At 35.2% G+C, this 18,784-nt stretch overlaps 1 protein-coding gene across 2 annotated transcripts in view; it reads left to right on the top strand.

The window, feature by feature from the left end:
• OLA1 (Obg like ATPase 1) overlaps nt 1-18,784 on the top strand; it is a 175,463-nt gene that overhangs the window by 33,672 nt on the left and 123,007 nt on the right. The window lies entirely within an intron of this gene.

Below are 18,784 nucleotides of genomic sequence, written 5' to 3'. Positions count from 1 at the left end.
TCCTTAATGGAAAGAGGGATATAAAGCAAAGAGAGAAAATAAGCAGAACCAGATGTTGGTTTGTGTTCTTTTGACTACAGAAGTGAGCCAAGAACATAGTAATCCTCTGATAGAGTAAAAACTTTAGGTTAAGGCTCAGGTCAAGACTGTACTTTATGGTAATAGTATTATAATGAGCAAATTAATACAAATAAAGGAAGCATCAATTAGAGGTGGGGTCCAGCTGTGGTCTGGTTTAGTGCTTTTATTTGCTACTGGTCCTCAACTAGTTAACTATAAGCAATTGAGAATGAACATTTAGAAAATTTTATAGCGAAAAAAGTAACTTTTTTGTCATTTGAATTTAAATAAAAAATTGTGGTAGTGTTTTTGTATGTCTTTTAAAAAATTCATTTACCCTAGTAATTCATTTTTATTATATTTTACAAAAACCTACCATGGATAGTTTGAGAAGTACTGATCTAGGTAGCATTACCTTGGATTTGGAGACACCTTCTGGAAGGGTTTGTGGTGCAGGCAGAGATAAGGTTATATGTTTGTGTTGGGGCTGAGGGGTTCAGTTATGTTGAGAGTGTTACCTAATGTCTGTACATTGGCAGGAACCTCTATTTTCTTCCTTTTTTTTTTTTTTCTCCTTCCACTGGTTCTGGTGACTGATGCGAGAATTTCAAGGAGAGGGTGGTATCAAGTGTGACTTTGGGTTTTGGACTGAGCCAGAATGACTCTTGATGCTACTCACTGAGATATTAGAAGGAGCAGCAAGCATTGGGAGAGAGTTGATGATTTCAGTTTAGGGTAGTGTTTTGAATGTACCTGGGACATCCAGACAGTGGTGTCTTTAAGAAAGTAGTATTGAGAGGACAGGTATGACAGGAGGATGGGGGCAAGAGAATTGAAGCTTTGGATGTGAGTGATTGAACTGATGAGTTGGTACAGAGCTTACCATAAGTTAGCAGTGAACGTAGGAAAGGACTGAAAAATGGTAGGTTCATGGATCTATTTCCTCCTGAGGTATAGGAACAAATATGTTGGCTGTAAGCAAGTGTGTGGTTGAAGAGGGATATCTGACTTAAAGTGTTTAGAGCTGGAGCAGTTTAGGGTAAACTTGAAACCATTAACATATGTAATAAATCTTTGGTTTTGTTGTCTTTTGTGTAAAGTTCATCTGATATGTTTTTCTAACTTTTAGAGGAAAAATGAATTTGGTGAGGAGCATACATCCTTTATTGTATTTCATTCAGGGTAGAGATACTAAGAAAGAAAAAAATCCAATAAAACTAGGTAACATGCTTTTTTACAGTAATTGATTTAAAAAATGTTAAACTGAAAATATGCATCTTAGAATTGATCAAATATATACATATTGTTGTATAATGCACAGAACACAGAGTAATACATTTTTAACAAGAATTAAAAAAATCTTTATAGAATTGTAGACAATAAAAAGGACTGGTAGAGAGTAAAAGGATAAAGTGATTACTTTGAAGCTATGAAAAATGAGAATTCTTTAGTTCCAAATTATGATACATTTTCCATCTTCAACAGGTTATTAAATATGAGTGTGGAATTAGATTTTTTCTTTGGTATTATTCTTCATAAAGATTATTTTTTTCAAATGTCATGAAGTCAGCAGAAATAACATTCACTTGATGTTATTTTTCTCTAATTAAGTAGTAAACGCTTTCTGTTCTGGGTGCTGGAAATATATAGTGGTGGTGGAATTGAATACATTCTTTGGTTTTATGAAGCTTCTAGTCTACTGGTAGAAATTAACATTGCATAATTATATTAATAAATGTGTAGTTACATTGTTGAATTTGGACTTTTTAAAAAGATATACTTGTGAATTGTTTACTTACTTGCTTATTATATGTTTGAAACTCATTTTAATTCTTAACATCGTTTTTATTTTGTGGAGAAAAAAATCCATTTTTTATGTTTTATCTTTTAGTGTCTCTATCTTTGTTTTATACAATTAGTTTAAACTACTGAGGAAGGGGACAATATAGGCGATAACTATTAGTGTGTTCAAGGGCACTTTAAAGCTTTCCACTAGAACTTCTGAAAAAGGAGAGGAAAAAATTATTAATGGGAAGTTTTGGTTTATTTCTGAATTTTAATTTATTAATGCTATATTTCCTTCCATTAGTTTTAAAAAGTAACTTTTCCCTCATCTTATTTACTTCCCTTGGTTATGAGATGTATGTGTGTATATTGTATCAAAAGTTTATACTTGTTTTATATTTATTATGTATTTTCTAATGGCCACACCTGCAGCACATGGAAGTTCCTGGGATAGGGATTGAATCTGAGCCTACACCATAGCTGTAGCAGTGCCTGATCCTTAACCCACTGCACTGGGCTAGGGGTTGAACCCTCACCTCAACAGTGACCCTAGCTGCTGCAGTAGGATTCTTAACCTTGTGCATCACAGTGGGAACTCCCTATATTTGTTTTAAATGTTAAGTTATTTTGACTGGTTTGCTTTGGCTTTAATTTTTTTTAATTTTAAATCTAGTAATTTTAATAAGCACTTTAAAAAAATCTGAAGTATGGTTGGCTTAAAAAATATATTATCTTCAGGTATACAATATAACGATCCAATATTTTTATGTATTACACTTAATACAAAGATATTATTAAAATATTGACTGTATTCCCTGTACTGTACACCTTTATAACTTACTTATACCTAATTGTTTGTACCTTTTAATAGCTTTAAGTCTTTAGATCACTCCCATCTTATTCATTTGATACATTATTTGTAGAGCACCTCTTTTTAGCATGCTAGATACTGAAGGATGTCATCATGAGTGTAAAAACAGGTAAGGATCTCTCCCTCATGGAGTTTATAATATAGTGGAGGAGACAGAGACTGAATAAATGGTCACATAAATACTAGATGTCATTCTCCAATTGTGTACAGAGAAGAGAAACAGTATGTGCGTGAGTCACCTTGAAGATGATGGTTCTGCTGAGAGGTAAAGTTGGGGTGAGAGCTAATAGGTTAGTGGAAAGAGGAAAGGAGAGATTGATTATTCAGAGTAAATGGCTTGTTTCAAAGGTCATGGTGCAATGAAAGAATTGTCAGCATAGGAGTGATGGAAAAGAGCCCAGGAGATAGTTGGGGATTCACAATGTCCACCATATTAAGGATCTTCTTCTCAGATGGCTTAAGTATAAAGTTTTGAATGGAGACTTGGAGCAGGGAGGCAGATTAAACTGTTTCTAGAAGTAATTCAGTCGAGTTACAGTTTTAATGTTTTAAGATATCAGTGGAATTAGATACCAACAGTTGGAAATTTTATTGTTATGAAATTATTTTTTTTCAAGATATTGCTAATGATTTTCATAAGTGAAGTCTGAGCATGAAAAATATTCAATGCTTCTTTTGTAAAAGGATCTGCTTATATCACATAGTTTGCTTACTCTTCAAATTTAGCAGATTTTTCCTTTCCCTCGTTGGGTTTGTTGCCTAATGTATAGTTATTTCAGACCCCTTCCTACATCACTCATTTAGAATTCTTTTTAAAATTTTATTTTCAATGGGTTTCTTGTTTACAGAGTACACTAATTAGGACATGAGAGATGCTAGAAATAGTGAAAGATTGTCTTGTTCACATGTGTGCAGATCTGGAGTTACACTTGTCTTTTAAAATGTATTTTTAGAGTTACTGTGTACTAACTCAGTTATATAAACAAGAATTTATCTTTCACAAAGCAAGTGTTGCTTAAGTTAAAGTGAGTCTTATTTTGACACATAAAAATATGAAATTTGTCAGAATTTGCATGATGGGAGTTATGAGAGCTAATCTTTCTGTGCTGGTGGATTTCCATAAGCAAAGCTGTGTTGGAAGTATTTTTATAGTACAAACGAATCTCTGCATATTATAATTAATTTGAAAACAGAATCAGAGTCTTTACTTACTGCAAGGTCACTTACTTTTCTTGCCCTATTTAAAATGCTTAGAAAAACTTTTTCAAAAGAATATTAGTTGAAGAATGATCTAATAATTTTTTCTCTATGTGAAACTTCTTATGTAGCTAATTGAAGTTACTCATCTAGTGTATAAGCTAGTTTGTAGCAAATGTAGACTGATTTTGTATAGCAGGTAGATGTAACATTAAATTTTTTTCTACATAGATTAACATGAATTAATCTCAAAATAAAAGGCTATGTGGAAGAAGTGAGTCCAGAAAAAGAGCATAAATGATTCTATTTATAGAAAGTTATAGAAAATACAAACTAATCTATCAAAAAGCAAATCAGGGATTGCCTGGGGTTGCTTGGGGTCAGAGAATGAAGAGGGATGGAAGGATAGGGGCATGAAGAAACTTTTGGGGGTGTGGATATGTTCATAATCTTCTTTGTGGAGGTGGTATCACAGGTATAAATATATATCAAATTGTACATTTTATGCACAGTACAATGAATATTTATTATGAATATGTTATTTTAACTTTAATAAAGCAAAAAAAAAAAGGATGTGGGAATTTTTTAACAAGACAATTTTTCTGTAACCTTTCCTTCTAGGGGAGTTTTAATTGGACTCTTTGCTTACCCTGATTCTTTCAGTAGTATAGGTATTAGAGATGATCTCATATCTCTAGGTAATAATTAGCAGTTTGGTACAGCTATTTGTATTGATTTAAAGGTAAAAGTTAAACCTGATATTTTATGAGTCTTAAGATTTTGTGGAGAAGAACCTTGGATTTTGGTGCACCTACAGTGAAATTATGTTTCTCTTTCATATATCCCTTTGTTCAGAGTTTTTTCAGCTGGAGCATTGTTTAAAATTGATTCTAGGAGTTCCTGTCGTGGCACAGTGGTTAACGAATCTAACTAGGAACCATGAGGTTCTGAGTTTGATCCCTGGCCTCTTTCAGTGGGCTAAGGATCCAGCATTGTCATGAGCTGTGATGTAGGTCGCAGACGCGGCTCAGATCCAGTGTTGCTGTGGCTGTGGCAGCTACAGCTCCGATTTGACCTCTAGCCTGGGAACCTTCATATGCCACAGGTGTGGCCCTAAAAAAAAAAAAAAGATTCTAAAATATTACTTATTGATAAGTTTTTTAGGCAAATGTTTTCTAAAAATTCATTTGTAAAGTTCATGAATGTGTGTATTTATTTTTAAAATTATCATATGGTAAAATTGACTTTTTTTTAGTATATATTTCTGTGAATTTTAGCATAAGTATATGTTCCTCATTCACCACAGAATCAGGATGCAGAGTACTTTGTCACCCCAAAAAACTTCTTTATGCTATTCCTTTATAGTTATACCCATGTCATTGTTAACCCTGGCAACTACTGATCTGTTCTCTGTCACTTAAGTTTTGTCTTTTTGAGATTATTATGTCAATGAAATAATAAGAATGTGCATTGTTTTGTTTTGTATTGAAAAGATGTTGACAGGTGAAAGTAAGTGGCATTATTGGCATATTCTCTGGGCCTGTTCATCAGACTCATTTCTGAAAACCTAGGAGGGGATGGGGTTAATCCAGAGGGGGTTGGTTTTCTGTTTCTTGTTCTTTGTTTTTTTAGTTTTCTATAATCCCATTCTTCTCATTCTTTTATGGATCTTTTAAGTGTCTTTAAGTAGCAAAATATACTTTCTACTCTTGGTATTTGAGAAATACTGCTCTTTATTCTTTCAAAGTTTGCTTTTTAAAAAAGTTTAACAAAATTTTGTTTTAAACCAGGCTAAATCTTGAACTAATAGGCAAAGCTGCCTATCTGTAAAACATAAAAGTGCCTGAGAAATACAGAATATTATGAAAATGGTAAGAATCCTATGTTTGTCAAACTTGTCCACGTACCAGCTCTAACTGCAAAGGGTGAGGAACATCTGGAGCTCTTTGGTACATAGTAGTATAGCTCCAGATACTTACTTTAAGGTAAAGTTTTTAGATCCCATAGTTTCCTTCTGTACTTCCAGCAGTATGCAGTCCTCAGTTTGGGAAGCAGGATTGTAGCTTAAGACAGAAATACCCTAGCCCTACCAAGAGGCCTACCTGGCCAAACAACTAGGTCTAGTTTATATAATAATAATGAATATCTTATAGTACTGATTTACCTGGTGCTTCATAAATTGTTAGTTCTTGCTCAGCAAAGAGCCCAGTGTGACATAAAGAGAGGCCTTATTATTATCTTCATTTTCAGATGAGAGAACCAAAGCTTAGAGAGGTAAAACGATTTGCCCAAGTTATGTAACTAAAAGGGAGCAGTCTCTGTGATTCAACAGTTAGTTTGGTTTTATTCCCTCTCTACTATACTCTTTCTGTCTTACTGTAGCATTAATTTCACCTATGTATTGTCACACTCTGGAAGATAGAGATGTTTGAGGGAAAACTTTGATGATACAGGGAAAAAATTCTTGGTTTACTAAGGAATAAAGTAGCTTTTGCTCTTGTTGCTGTGCCATAGCTCCATGGAGTCAAAGTCAGGGGATTTGGGCTAAATTATAGTGTTGATATGCTTTTGTAAGTATCTATCTGGGTAGACTCTTTTGTTTCCAGTCATTTGTATTGCTGAGTGAAATACATAAGGTTTCATGATTCTTTAAAGTAGAAAGTCAGTAAAGGATTTTGATGTGTTCACTGTCATTAGGTTCTTGTCTCTTGCATTTAGTATGTACCTTTCTCAGTTTGTTTTACCTGTGTTCACCAAATAAAGTAATGAGTCTTTAAAAACTCAAAAGTTCCCCGTTGTGGCTCAGCAGTAATGAGCCTGACTAGCATCCACGAGGATGGGGGTTCTATCCCTGGCCTCGCTCAGTGGGTTAAGGATTCGGTGTTGCTGTGAGCTGTAGTGTAGGTCGCAGACACGGCTTGGATCCTGCGTTGCTGTGGCTCTGGCGTAGGCCAGTAGCTGTAGTTCCCATTCGACCCCAAGCTGGGGAACTTCCCTAGACTGCAGATGTGGCCCTAAAAAGAAAAAAAAAAAAAATTAAAACTCATAATAATACTTAAAAATAGTAGAATACAAAATCATCTGTCTGCTCTATTAATAGGGAAAAATAATACTTATATTTGTTAAATGTAATAAACTCTAGGAGTTCCCATCGTGGCACAGCAGAAATGAATCTGACTAGGAACATGAGGTTGATCCCTGGCTTCGCTCAGTGGGTTAAGGATCTGGCGTTGCAGTGAGCTGTGGTGTAGATCTCAGATGTGGCTTGGATCTGATGTTGCTGTTGCTTGGCTGTGGTGTAGTCCAGCAGCAGTAGCTCTGATTGGACCCATAGCCTGGGAACCTCCATTTGCTGTGGGTGCAGCTGTAATAAGCAAAAATAAATAAATAGATAAAACCAACAACAACAACAAAAAACTCTGAGTTAAGTTTGTGATCATGTGCTTTTATTTTATTTAAAAAGCTCTTATGTTTGAAAAGTGTTATTAATAAATGCTAACTGAAACAAAAACCCTTTTAGAGTTTTTAATAACATTTAGTTTAACTTGGAGAGTTCAGTTTTTTCAGAAAATGTAAGATGGAGGGGGAGGGTTAAATGTGAAATAAAAATAAGGATTTTACAAATTTAATGCATAAATTACCAGCTGAGGGAATCAAATCCTAAACATTAGAAATGAAACATTAATGTAAGTAAATTTTTTTTAAAGAGTGACGCTTTAACAATTGAGACTTGGAGTTCCCATCGTGGCACAATGGAAACAAATCTGACTAGGAACCGTGAAGTTGTGGGTTTGATCCCTGGCCTCGCTCAGTGGGTTAAGGATCCCGTGTTGCCATGAGCTGTGGTGTAGGTCGCAGAGGTGCCTCCGATCTGGCATTGTTGTGGGCTGTGTTGTAGGCTGGCAGTTTCAGCTCCAATTAGACCCCTAGCCTGTGAACCTCCATCTGCAGTGGGTACGGCCCTAAAAAGAAAAAAGACAAAAAAGCAAAAAAAAAAAAAAAACCAGTGAGACTTATCATTTAGAGGATTTTAGAGTAAACTTTAAGAGAGACTAGCTATTGCAAAATTTGTTGACAAATTTAGGCAGATTTTAACTAGGGTACTTTATGAAAGTCCTTTTACTGTCTTTTCAGTTACTTCATTGTCAAGGTAGTTGAATGTATCTGAAGCAAAGTATCTGTTTTGAATGTTTTGTTGCAAGTAGGGAAAAAAAATCAAGGTCAGTTGTAGCTGTAGCAGTTCAATGGATGAGTGTGATGGTTGAACAGGGCTGCAGGGGAGCATGGTTTGGTAGGCTGTTGTTGGGCCACTAGCAGTCCTTTCCTGAGTGTAGAGTTTCCACGGAGGTAGTGTTGGTAAGAACTCGAAGTTCATTATTTCAGTCAGCAAAGTTGTGCTTCCAAATACCTAATAGTCATTTTATGCCTAAAAATAAGGTGCTGTTTAGTGTGTTATGAATTTTCAGAATGTTAGATACATGTTGAGCTAAACACAACTCAAAACATTCAGCAGTTTTTAGGTTTCATGCCTCTTTATTTGCTTTATGCTCTTTAAGCTATTAAATAAAACAAATAGTTGATCTTGAGGGATTTTTTGCCTCTTTTTCTCTATGCCTGTGTTGCTTGAATTAAAGTGAAATACTGACACAAAGAATGTCACAAAAATTAGATTTCAATTGATTTTTGTCTGTTTTCTCTACAAAAATACTTGAAGTTTTGTTAGTGTAATTTAGGATTTTTCATAAGTTGCCGTTTAAAGACCGGGGGTAAACTTTAGGTGAGAAATAGGTACCTTCAACACAAATTTTACCTCACATGTTCTTATATATTTTATATATCCTTCCATGAAAGGGTAAAGGATTATAAATGAAATCAGGGGAAAAAGTTAATATTATCTCTGAGATTTTGTTATGGATCACAATTTGAGAAATGCTGACCAAATCTAAATTTTCTTTCTCTTCTTTTTCTTTTTTGGCTGTGTCTGCAGCATGAGGAAGTTCCTGGGTGAGGGATTGAACCTGTGTCTTAGCAGTGACCTGAGCCACAGCAGTGACAACACTGGATCCTTAACCTGCTAAGCCACCAGGGAACTCTAAAACTAAATTCTGATTTTATAAAAATAATTTAATTATTTTTATTTTAACCAATATATAGTGTCCTAAGCCTTTTACAAATATTAACTCATTTATTCCTCTTAACACTTCTATAAGAGTGGGTACTGTTATTATTCTTATTTTGTAAGTAAGGAATCCAATGTATAGGGAGGTTACAGTACTTGCCCAAAATTACATGACAAGAAACAGAATCACGTTTTGAACTCAGGCTCTCGTTACAAAGTCCTTGCTTTGTTGTATTAGTCCGCTAATCTATGATAAGAATTATCAGTGCAAATGAAGAAATCTTTTTTTTTAAATAACAAATTTTTTTTATCAATCCTGTGAGCTCTAAATCCAGTTTGAGAAACACTTGTCTAAATTCCAGAGAAGTTGTGTTGATATTTGTCAAGTCTAGGTCAAGCACTTTTTTTTTAATCATTCTTTTAAATTTAATTTTTAGTTTAATTTTTTTTAATTTTTAAGTTTTTTTTTTTTTTTTTTTTGCTTTTTAAGTCTGCACTTGAAGCATATGGAGGTCCCCAGGCTAGGGGCTGAATCCGAGCTATAGCTGCTGGCCATAGCCATAGCAACTCCGGATCCAAGCTGTATCTGCAACCTACATCACAGCTCACGCCAATGCCGGATCCTTAACCCACTGAGCATGGCCAGGGATTGAACCCACAGCCTCAGTGTTTCTTAGTTGGGGATTCATTTCTGCTGCGCCATGGTAAGAACTCCTAATTTTTAATTTTATATTGGAGTACAGTTGATTTATGATGTTGTGTTAGTTTTGGGTGTGGAGCAAAGTGATTCAGTAATACATATACATGTATCCATTCTTTTTCAGATCCTTTTCCCATGTACATTATTACAGAATATTGAATAGAATTCCCTGTGCTATACAGTAGATCCTTGTTGATTATATATTTTATATGTAGTAGTGCGTATTAGGTCAAGCACTTTTAAATGATACCCAAGTTATAATAAAGGGGCAGTGGAAAATTATTTATTTTGTAAATTCCTAAAGGCTAAGAGATGGCTTTTAGAGACAAATAGATTTGTGTCACTTGGATTCCAGGTATACATGTTGCAAACTCTTAATGCTTTTAGCAGCAAAGATGACAAAACTGTTATGTCAGAAAGAAGAGAGAGAATACATTCAAATTTACTCACACATTCTTTCTCTGGTATTTTCCTTTTGATTCATGAAGGGAATAAATAAATGATCAGCAGCTGAGGTCTTCTTGGCAGTATCCATAGCAGCTTTCATTAATCTTTTAGATGGTGACTTCTTTTCAGAGGTATACAGAGCTAACATTCCATGATTGGCTACGTGACATAATGAAATATGTACTTTGTTTATAACATTCCCGTGGGGGAGAGAATATGCCTGTTTTAAAGATGAGAGAGATCTCCAGGACACAGATTCGATTCCTGGCCTGGCACAGTGTGTTAAAGATCTGGTTTCCCTGGGTAGTTTGCAACTATGACTCAGATCAGATCCTTGGTCCGGAAATTCCATATGCCGCAGGTGACCAAAATAGGAAAGAGTGAGAGAGAGAGGGAAAGAAGAGGTTTAAAGAAGGTAGGAAACTAGGTAATAATTTCCATACTTGGTAAGTACCAGAGAGAGCTATGATTTGAATTCAGGACTGCCATTTTAGAAATATCTGGGGCTGGCAGTGCTTGAAAATCTAAAAGCAGTTAGTTACTCATTTGAGATATATATTTACTTAGGTCTAAGTATCAAACTGTTTTTGAATGTTGATAATGTTCCAAATAATCATTTTCTTAATTATTATCCCTTTCCAAAAGTATTTTGAATGTTTGAAATTGTGCAAAAATTATTTCTTGGACCATATGTGTTACTTTTCAGTTGACTGTTTTCAGGACTTTTTTTTAATGGTTTGCATGATTTTAAAAACTGAGAAACTTCAAAAGGTGGGAATTTTTCCGTATTTTTACCATAAAGAGCAGCTATAATTTTGGATCAACAAGTCTGGAATAGCTATGGGTATGTCTGTATTGCTAGTTATATGTATTAACTATAGAACAGACATTCTTTATGAATTCTCTGTGAGTTTTCCTTTTTTTTTTTTTTTTGGTTATACTTACCAGATCATGCCATTGAGAAAGAAAATGGTGTTTGTTGTTTGGAAAAAAACACTAGAAATTAACATTCTAAAAATTACTTAATGGATTAAATGCTTTTGAAAACAAAACAGATATCCATTTTAAGTATTTAGTATACGTCACCCTTATGGAAGATTTTGTTGTGAAGATTTTGTTTTAAAAAGCTAAATACCATGTTTGTTTATTTTAAAAAATTTTTGAAGCAAATTATCCACATTTCCAAATAAGCTGAGTTAGTGTTTTCATAAACAAAGACAATCAAAAAAAAAAACCAAAAAATCTGGCTTTTTTTCACCTTGAAGCAGAAATGCAGATAGATGATATTCAGAATGTGCTTTTCAAAGTGGTCCGTTAAAATTAGTTGCTGTTTAAATGACTTTAAAGATAATGATAAAAGGGGGAAAAGAATCAGAATCATGTTAGCATAATGCAACTATTTTATTTTTCTTTATCTCAGTCTGGTGCCTAAAGTGGAATGAATGTGGTGGGTTTTAGAATCAAACATGAGTGTGATTATCAGTTCCTACTATCTAGCTATGTAACTGAAAAAGTAACACTATTTTTGAACCTCAGTTTTCTCATGTAAAATGGGGATTGTAATACTGTGCTTACAGAATTATTTTAGAGTTTAAGAGGTCATTCTTTGTCAGTGCATATAGACTGTTATTTTTAATACTGCTTCATTGTTTTTCTTGTGGAATTATATCTAATTTCAACATTTTTGTAATTATAAATTTTTAAAAATTGTGACATGGTCATAACACATTTGCCATTTTAACCATTTTTGAGTGTACAATTCAGTGATGTTAAGTACAGTCATATGTTGTACAATCTTCACCACCATCCATCTCTAGAACTTTTTCATTATCCCAAACTGAGACTCTATACCTGTTAAACAGTAACTCTCAATTCCTTCCTCCCTTAGCGCCTGGCAGCCTCTATTCTGCTTCCTATCTCTGAATTTGACTTCTCTAGGTACCTCACGTAAATAGAATCATGCTATATCTGTCCTACCTTATTTCATGCTTCATTATTTTCAAACTGCTTCACTATTGTCCATAGCCTGGAAGTATCAGAGTTTATTGAACTAGTACTTCCTATTTGTGAGCATTTATTTATTTTCTCAGCTATGAGGTACATATATTTTTTTGCTTTTTAAGGGCCGCACATGTAGCTTATGGAACTTCCCAGGCTAGAGGTTGAATCAGAGCTGCAGCTGCTGGCCTGTGCCACAGCCTCAGTAACACGGGATCCAAGGCACACCAACAGCCTACCCACAGCTCACAGCAAGGCCAGGGATCAGACCTGAATCCTCATGGATACTAGTTGGGTTCATTACTGCTGAGCCACAATGGGAACCCTCTATAAGGTATAATTGACATATAACATTAGTAACTCAATGATTTGATAAATGTGTATATTGTAAAGTGATTACCACAGTAAAGTCATTTAGTTAACACGTCCATCACATCACATAATTAACATTTTTGTGTGTGTGTGTGTGGTGAGAATACTTAAGATTATTCATTTAGCAACTTTTAAGCATGTAACACAGTATTGTTAGCTATAGTCACCATGCTTTATATTAGATACCAGAATTTAGTCATCTTGTAACTGGAAGACTGGCATCTCCCCATTATTCCATCCTAGTCCCTGGGGTCTACTCTCTGTCGCCACCAGTCCCCTGCTCTCTTTCCTTGAATTTGGCTTTTGTAGATTCCACAAGTAAATGAGCTCATATAACATTTGTCTGTCCTTGTCTGACTTATTTCACTTAAGTATAATGTATATGCATTATTATTTCTCTTTTTTTTTGGCCATGCCTGTGGCATGTGGCAGTTCCTGGGCCAGGGATTAAACCTGAATCACAGCAGCAACTTGAGCTGCTGTAGCGACAACACTGGATCCCTAACCCACTGTGCCACAGGGGAACTCCTATTTCTGACTTTTTTTTAACAGAGAATGTTGCTAATGGAATTCTTATATGGTTTTTTTGGGTTTTTTTGTTTGTTTTTTGGTATTTTTTCTGGATATTTCTTTGATAGATGCCTAGAAGTGTAATTACAAGGCCAAAAGTTATATACATTTAAAATTCTGTCAGATACATCCAAATTCTCCTCCTCTATCACCAAAAGAATACTAGTGTTTAAAATTTTTTGATTTTTTGGAATAATTTTTAGATAGGTCATACATTGAAATAGATAAAACATTTACATTGTTCAAAAAGAAAGTTGATATAACATTGGGGGATACATTGAGAAATCTTATTTCTATTCACATTCTTATTCCAGCTGTACAGTTGAGGATATTGAAAGAGAAAGTCCAAGTAGTTTTCCTAGGGCACATAGCTAGTAAATTGGGCATAGAGCCCATCTTTTCTTTTTCTTTAAAATTTTTTCTATTTCCAGTTTTTTTCTCTATACCATGCTTCTTTTGTACTTTTCTCAACTTAAATGTTTAGGATCTATGTAGCAAACATGTTCCAGATCCATATATTTGTGTGTGTCTGTGTGTGAGAGAGAAAAAGAAAATTCAAGTGCACCTGCTCTTCACAATAGTGACCCTATAGGCATATCTGGAGACTTTCCTGAAGAGACAGGTGCTGTATAGTTATTTTAAAAGAATTAGGTTATAGTTTTATTCTTTTGATGCCATCAGATATTTATTAGGTACTTACTATGTGCCATGCTTTATGTGAGGAATTTCACTTAATTCCCTAAACAAAATAGAGGTAGGTACAGAGGGTTAGGAAATCTGTCCAAGGTTACATAGCTGGTAGATGGTATAGTTGGGAGTAGTACTGAGTAAGGCAAGTCTGACTCCAAGACCTATAGTTAGCCTTTGCACCAGTGCTGACCATAGAAATATAATGTGAGCTGTAAATGTGAGTGACATATGTCATTAAAAATTTTCAGATAGCCACAATAAAAAAGTAAAAGATGAAATTAACTTTAATAACACATTTGATCTATCGAAATATTATTTCAACATGTCAATATGAAAAACTATTGTTATATTTTTGGTACCATGTCTTTGAAATCTGGTGTATGATTTATACTTACAGCACATCTCCATTTGGACTAGCCGCATTTCAGGCACTTTACAGCTGCATGTGGCTAGTGGCTCTAGTATTAGATAGCTCAGCTCTACACACACATATTCATAGAAAGAAATCTCAAGAAAGATGTCAAATGGTTGATAGGTTCTTTTGGAGAATAAAATTGGAGTGGAGAGAGAGAGGTGACTTTCCTTTTTTATTGTAGACCATTAGCTTTTAAAAAAGTGAACATGTATTCTGATTTTTTAAAACATGAGGAATTTTCTTAAATACTAAGGTAAGGTATGCACAAATGATTCAAATACAATTCTCAGAAGTTGTGTATTAAAACAGTGAGAAGGAGGAGTTCCCGTCGTGGCGCAGTCGTTTACGAATCCGACTAGGAACCATGAGGTTGTGGGTTCGGTCCCTGGCCTTGCTCAGTGGGTTAAGGATCCGGCGTTGCTGTGGCTCTGGTGTAGGCTGGTGGCTACAGCTCCAGTTAGACCCCTAGCCTGGGAACCTCCATATGCCGCGGGAGCGGCCCTAGGAAAGACAAAAAAAAAAAAAGAACAACAACAGTGAGAAGGAAATAAGTGGGTTAAGGGTCCAGCATTGTCACTGTAATGGCTTGGGTTGCCACTGTGGCGTGGGTCTGATCTCTGGCCCAGGAACTTCCACGTGCTTGGAGTGCAGCCAAAAAAATAAAACAGTGAGAAGATGGTTTTGACTTAAACTGTAGTGAGTTGAGAGTTGTTGGTGGTTATTACTATCTCTGTACAATGTTTGATTTTTTTTAGCTGGGATACTCAGGTTAATTCTGCCAGGATGATTTAGTTAAAGGAGTTTACTTTCAGATAACCAAATTAGCAGGTTCTGTTAAAGAAGTTACTTCCGGAGTTCCCGTTGTCGTGCAGTGAAATGAATCTGACTAGGAACCATGAGGTTGTGGGCTCGATCCTTGGCTTTGCTTAGTGGGTTAAGAATCCGGCGTTGCTGTAAGCTGTGGTGTAGGTCACAGACGAGGCTCGGATCCTTGTTGCTGTGGCTGGGGTGTAGGCTGGCAGCTGTAGCTCCAATTTGACCCATAGCCTGGGAACCTCCAAATGCCTCAGAAGCGGCCCTAAAAAGCAAAAAAAAAAAAAAAAAAAAAAAAAAAAAAGAAGTTACTTCCTTGACAGCTGTCACAGCATTATGTTTGTATGGTCTGTTCTGCCTTAACCTTTCTCTTTCAATATCATCATCTCTACAGCTCGCATAACACCAGTTCTGTAGAATTGTTAAGATTAAATAGAATACAACATTAGAGACTAGAATCTACTATGGTACCTAATACATACTAGGTGCTTACTAATCATTTCCCTTCTACTGGAATTAAAATAAAATGCCAACAATTCAGACACATGCTAATAATGTTAATATGGAGTTGGTTGCCCTGCCATAATTGTCAAGCCTGTTTATAACCTAAAGAGGTAGTTTAAAAACACGGTAACTCTGTAGTCATCCCAGCTTCCCTACATTTTATCACTTTAACAAGCAACTGGAGAATAGAACTCTGGGAAAAAACTGGGCATCATGTATCCCATACAGTTTTGGTTTTATCAGATTTTGCTCTATCTTTTGATTATAAATGGCTAAACAGATGCTTTTACTTTTAAAAAATATTCATTATATTAAAAAATCCTAAATAATATATGGTTATCATAAACAAAAGAAGAAATAAGGTATTCACAACAAAATTTCATGTTTGCCTCTTATTTCCAGTCTTCAGAAATAACTGCTTTTCTTTAAAATCTGAAAGGATATATGCTTATTTTCTTCTTCTGATTACATGGAGGAATTTAATTTCTATTTGAATTTACTTTTCAATGTTTATTTTCCTTAAAAAAAAAAGTCTACTTTAGTCAGTAGTGCATTTCAGTTTTTGGAGTAACTGCTAACTGTACTGTTTGATTTCGATGTCATTTCTTTTTATTTTGAAAGATCTATGTAGTTTTATAATTTTTAGAAAATATGTCTGTCACCTCCCCCCATCTCTTCACCCCCCACCCCCATCCGCCGCTGCCATGTGATTTTAATATCGTTGCCATGTGATTTTACTTCTCTTTTGGGCTCACCCTTCTTAAACTGGGCAGACAAGTTCTTATGAGACCGAACTAAGATTAATCTATGTAGATGATTTCTATAGATGGTTAGAATTTTTGGTCAGGAAGAATAAAAGCCCTTATCCTTTCTCCATTGATATTAATGACAGATGCGTCCTCATTCTGTTTTATATTACTGTCCCTCTGTATCTGTTTGAATTTCATATATCTAAATTGCTTAGTTAGAGCTTTGACAATAAGGCTCCAGAGAGCTCCTTTAGTTTTGTTGCCTGTGTTTGCTAAAGAAGGATGAGGGTAGCATTGATGGAAGAAATAGGTTTTAAGTTGCCTTTCTGGTTTATATGGAATTGTAACCCTCAAGGCACTACAACTTTATTGTACTGCTAAATGAGAAGGTAAAAATGCTTTCATTTAATTGCCACCCCCTCCTTTAAGTTAAGTTAGGTGTTTATATGTTTTGTAAATCACCTTTAATTACCACGAACATAAATTACTATTTTTCAAGAGCCCACCTCCCCCCACCCCATAAGAATGTCATTTAAAAGTTTAAAATGAGTCACACATTTTTGCCTAGACACAAATTGCCAATATAAAGCTGTCTTTGATTGTATCCTAAAATAATGGAGTTTTTTTTCCTTGAGTCCTGTAATTTTCTTTTTCAGCAGTATTTATTAAATTAATCTAGTATTGGATTGCAGTAAACAATCTGACCAAAAAACATATGTTTTCTTTGTTTCTTTAGTACAAATTCAATGGGTTAAGTAATTATGCAGTGGTTCTCATCTACATATACAATGCATTCTAATAACCAACTTCTGTTTACTGTGGAAAATATTGCAGCAGTAGGAAACAGTTCCTTCTAGTTTGCATTGTAACATTGTATGAAGCTATTTAATCTACTAGCTATTTACAGTTTAATTGCTTGAACATATCCTCATATTCATGGTGGTCTTATATCTACTTTAGGTGCTTGAGGCATTCTCATTTTTTTTCTTGATTGCCTTTTCTGATATGGTTTAGGTCTCCTTTCCTGTCCTCTCTGCTCAAAATAGCAACTAGATGGACTCTTTTTTAAAACTCTTTGCTCACTAAGGAGTTGAAATTACTTAGGGATGGAAAGGAAACTTCTAAGGTCCTAAAGAGTCTCTTGATCTTTAAACATCAAATTTTGAACCACATTATTCTTAGTTATCAGAACACTGTCATTATGTTAAGGTAAAAATTTAAGTATTGAGGCTGATTTGGTTTTAAAAACCAGTGCATTCATTGTTATACTTAACTTGCCTGAATGAAATCAGATGAGCCCTTGTGTCTTATTATGGTCTTCGATTTCCTTATAACTTGTCCTTTTGCAAATTTTACATCAACACCCTTAAATCATCCTTTTTAGGCCAGATACAGTTTTCCTCCTTCAGTGACTTAAAATTTTGAGCTAATGGGTTGCCAGCGCAGACCTTTGAGGGAAAGGCAGGTCTTCCTCAGAGGGCTACAGGCTGTTGTACGGTACTGCTCCTTTAGAACAGAAAGATTTCTCTCCTCTCCATTGGTGAGGTCAAGGTGTCCCCTCAGAGCCCCTAGATTTCTTGTGAGCCTGCAATTACCTCATTCAGGTCTGTGATGTCTCCTTCCTGGTCCATTTTCTTCTATCCCAACTTGGTTTTGCTGTCCTTGCTGCCAGCGTGGGAAAGAGGAAGAAGCCTTGTCTGGCTGGCCTGGACTTGACTGACTCGCTTCTTTCCACCAGACCTGAAGAAGACCCCATTGTCCCACCAGACCTTTAGATATTTTGCATGACACATAGGTAAAGAGTTGGGTTAGGGGAAGGTCATTTTGTTCCTCTTTCCTCTTCCCTAAGTTGAAAGGACAACTGTATCTACCTTCTCTTTAGGCTGGTTGTGAAGGACTTCTCTTGGCATGCCAGGTTGTCAGATGGATAGAACTGAAACAATGTAGTATACATTAATTTATAGCTTTCTGGGAATAGAGTTCTTCCTTACCCCCAATTAAGTTTATTGTTCAAATTTTATTAAAACTTTAGAATGAAAATGCAGGGGATTATATGTATTCCATCTATTTTCCTAATTTGTTCTTTCCGTCTTTGTATATTCAGGCTGAATTCTGATTTGTGTAACATTGGTAAAATGAGGAAGAACTCTAATTAAATTATTTTGAATATGCTTTTAAAAAAACAAATGAAGCAGTGTTATATTAGGGGTCAAGGGTTGATATTTTACTTTTAAAGAACTGGGGAGAGTTAGGGCTCCCTAACTCTTCTTTATTGGGGAGAATAAAGCCCTATTAAGGAAATCTACTACAAGTTATAACTTTAAATATAGAACCATAGTCTTATCATATATTACCATTGTAGACATGCTCTGCTATTTATAAACTCATGTTGTGGTAATAGGAAGGAATCAGTTGAGTATTAGGGAAGGGATTTGTCGAGGTAGGAGGAGGCCACATTGTAATGCTCTCACTTGATTCTCCTAAGAACCCTATG

This window comes from Sus scrofa, chromosome 15 (genome assembly GCF_054392235.1).
Source record: "Sus scrofa isolate SSC_HxYL_T2T_F1_AM1 chromosome 15, Sscrofa_HxYL_maternal_Yorkshire_Landrace_v2.0, whole genome shotgun sequence".
Classification (NCBI taxonomy): Eukaryota; Metazoa; Chordata; class Mammalia; order Artiodactyla; family Suidae; genus Sus; species Sus scrofa.
The sequence above is the reverse complement of the archived record's forward strand: the minus strand, read 5'-3'. Positions and strand labels throughout refer to the sequence as shown.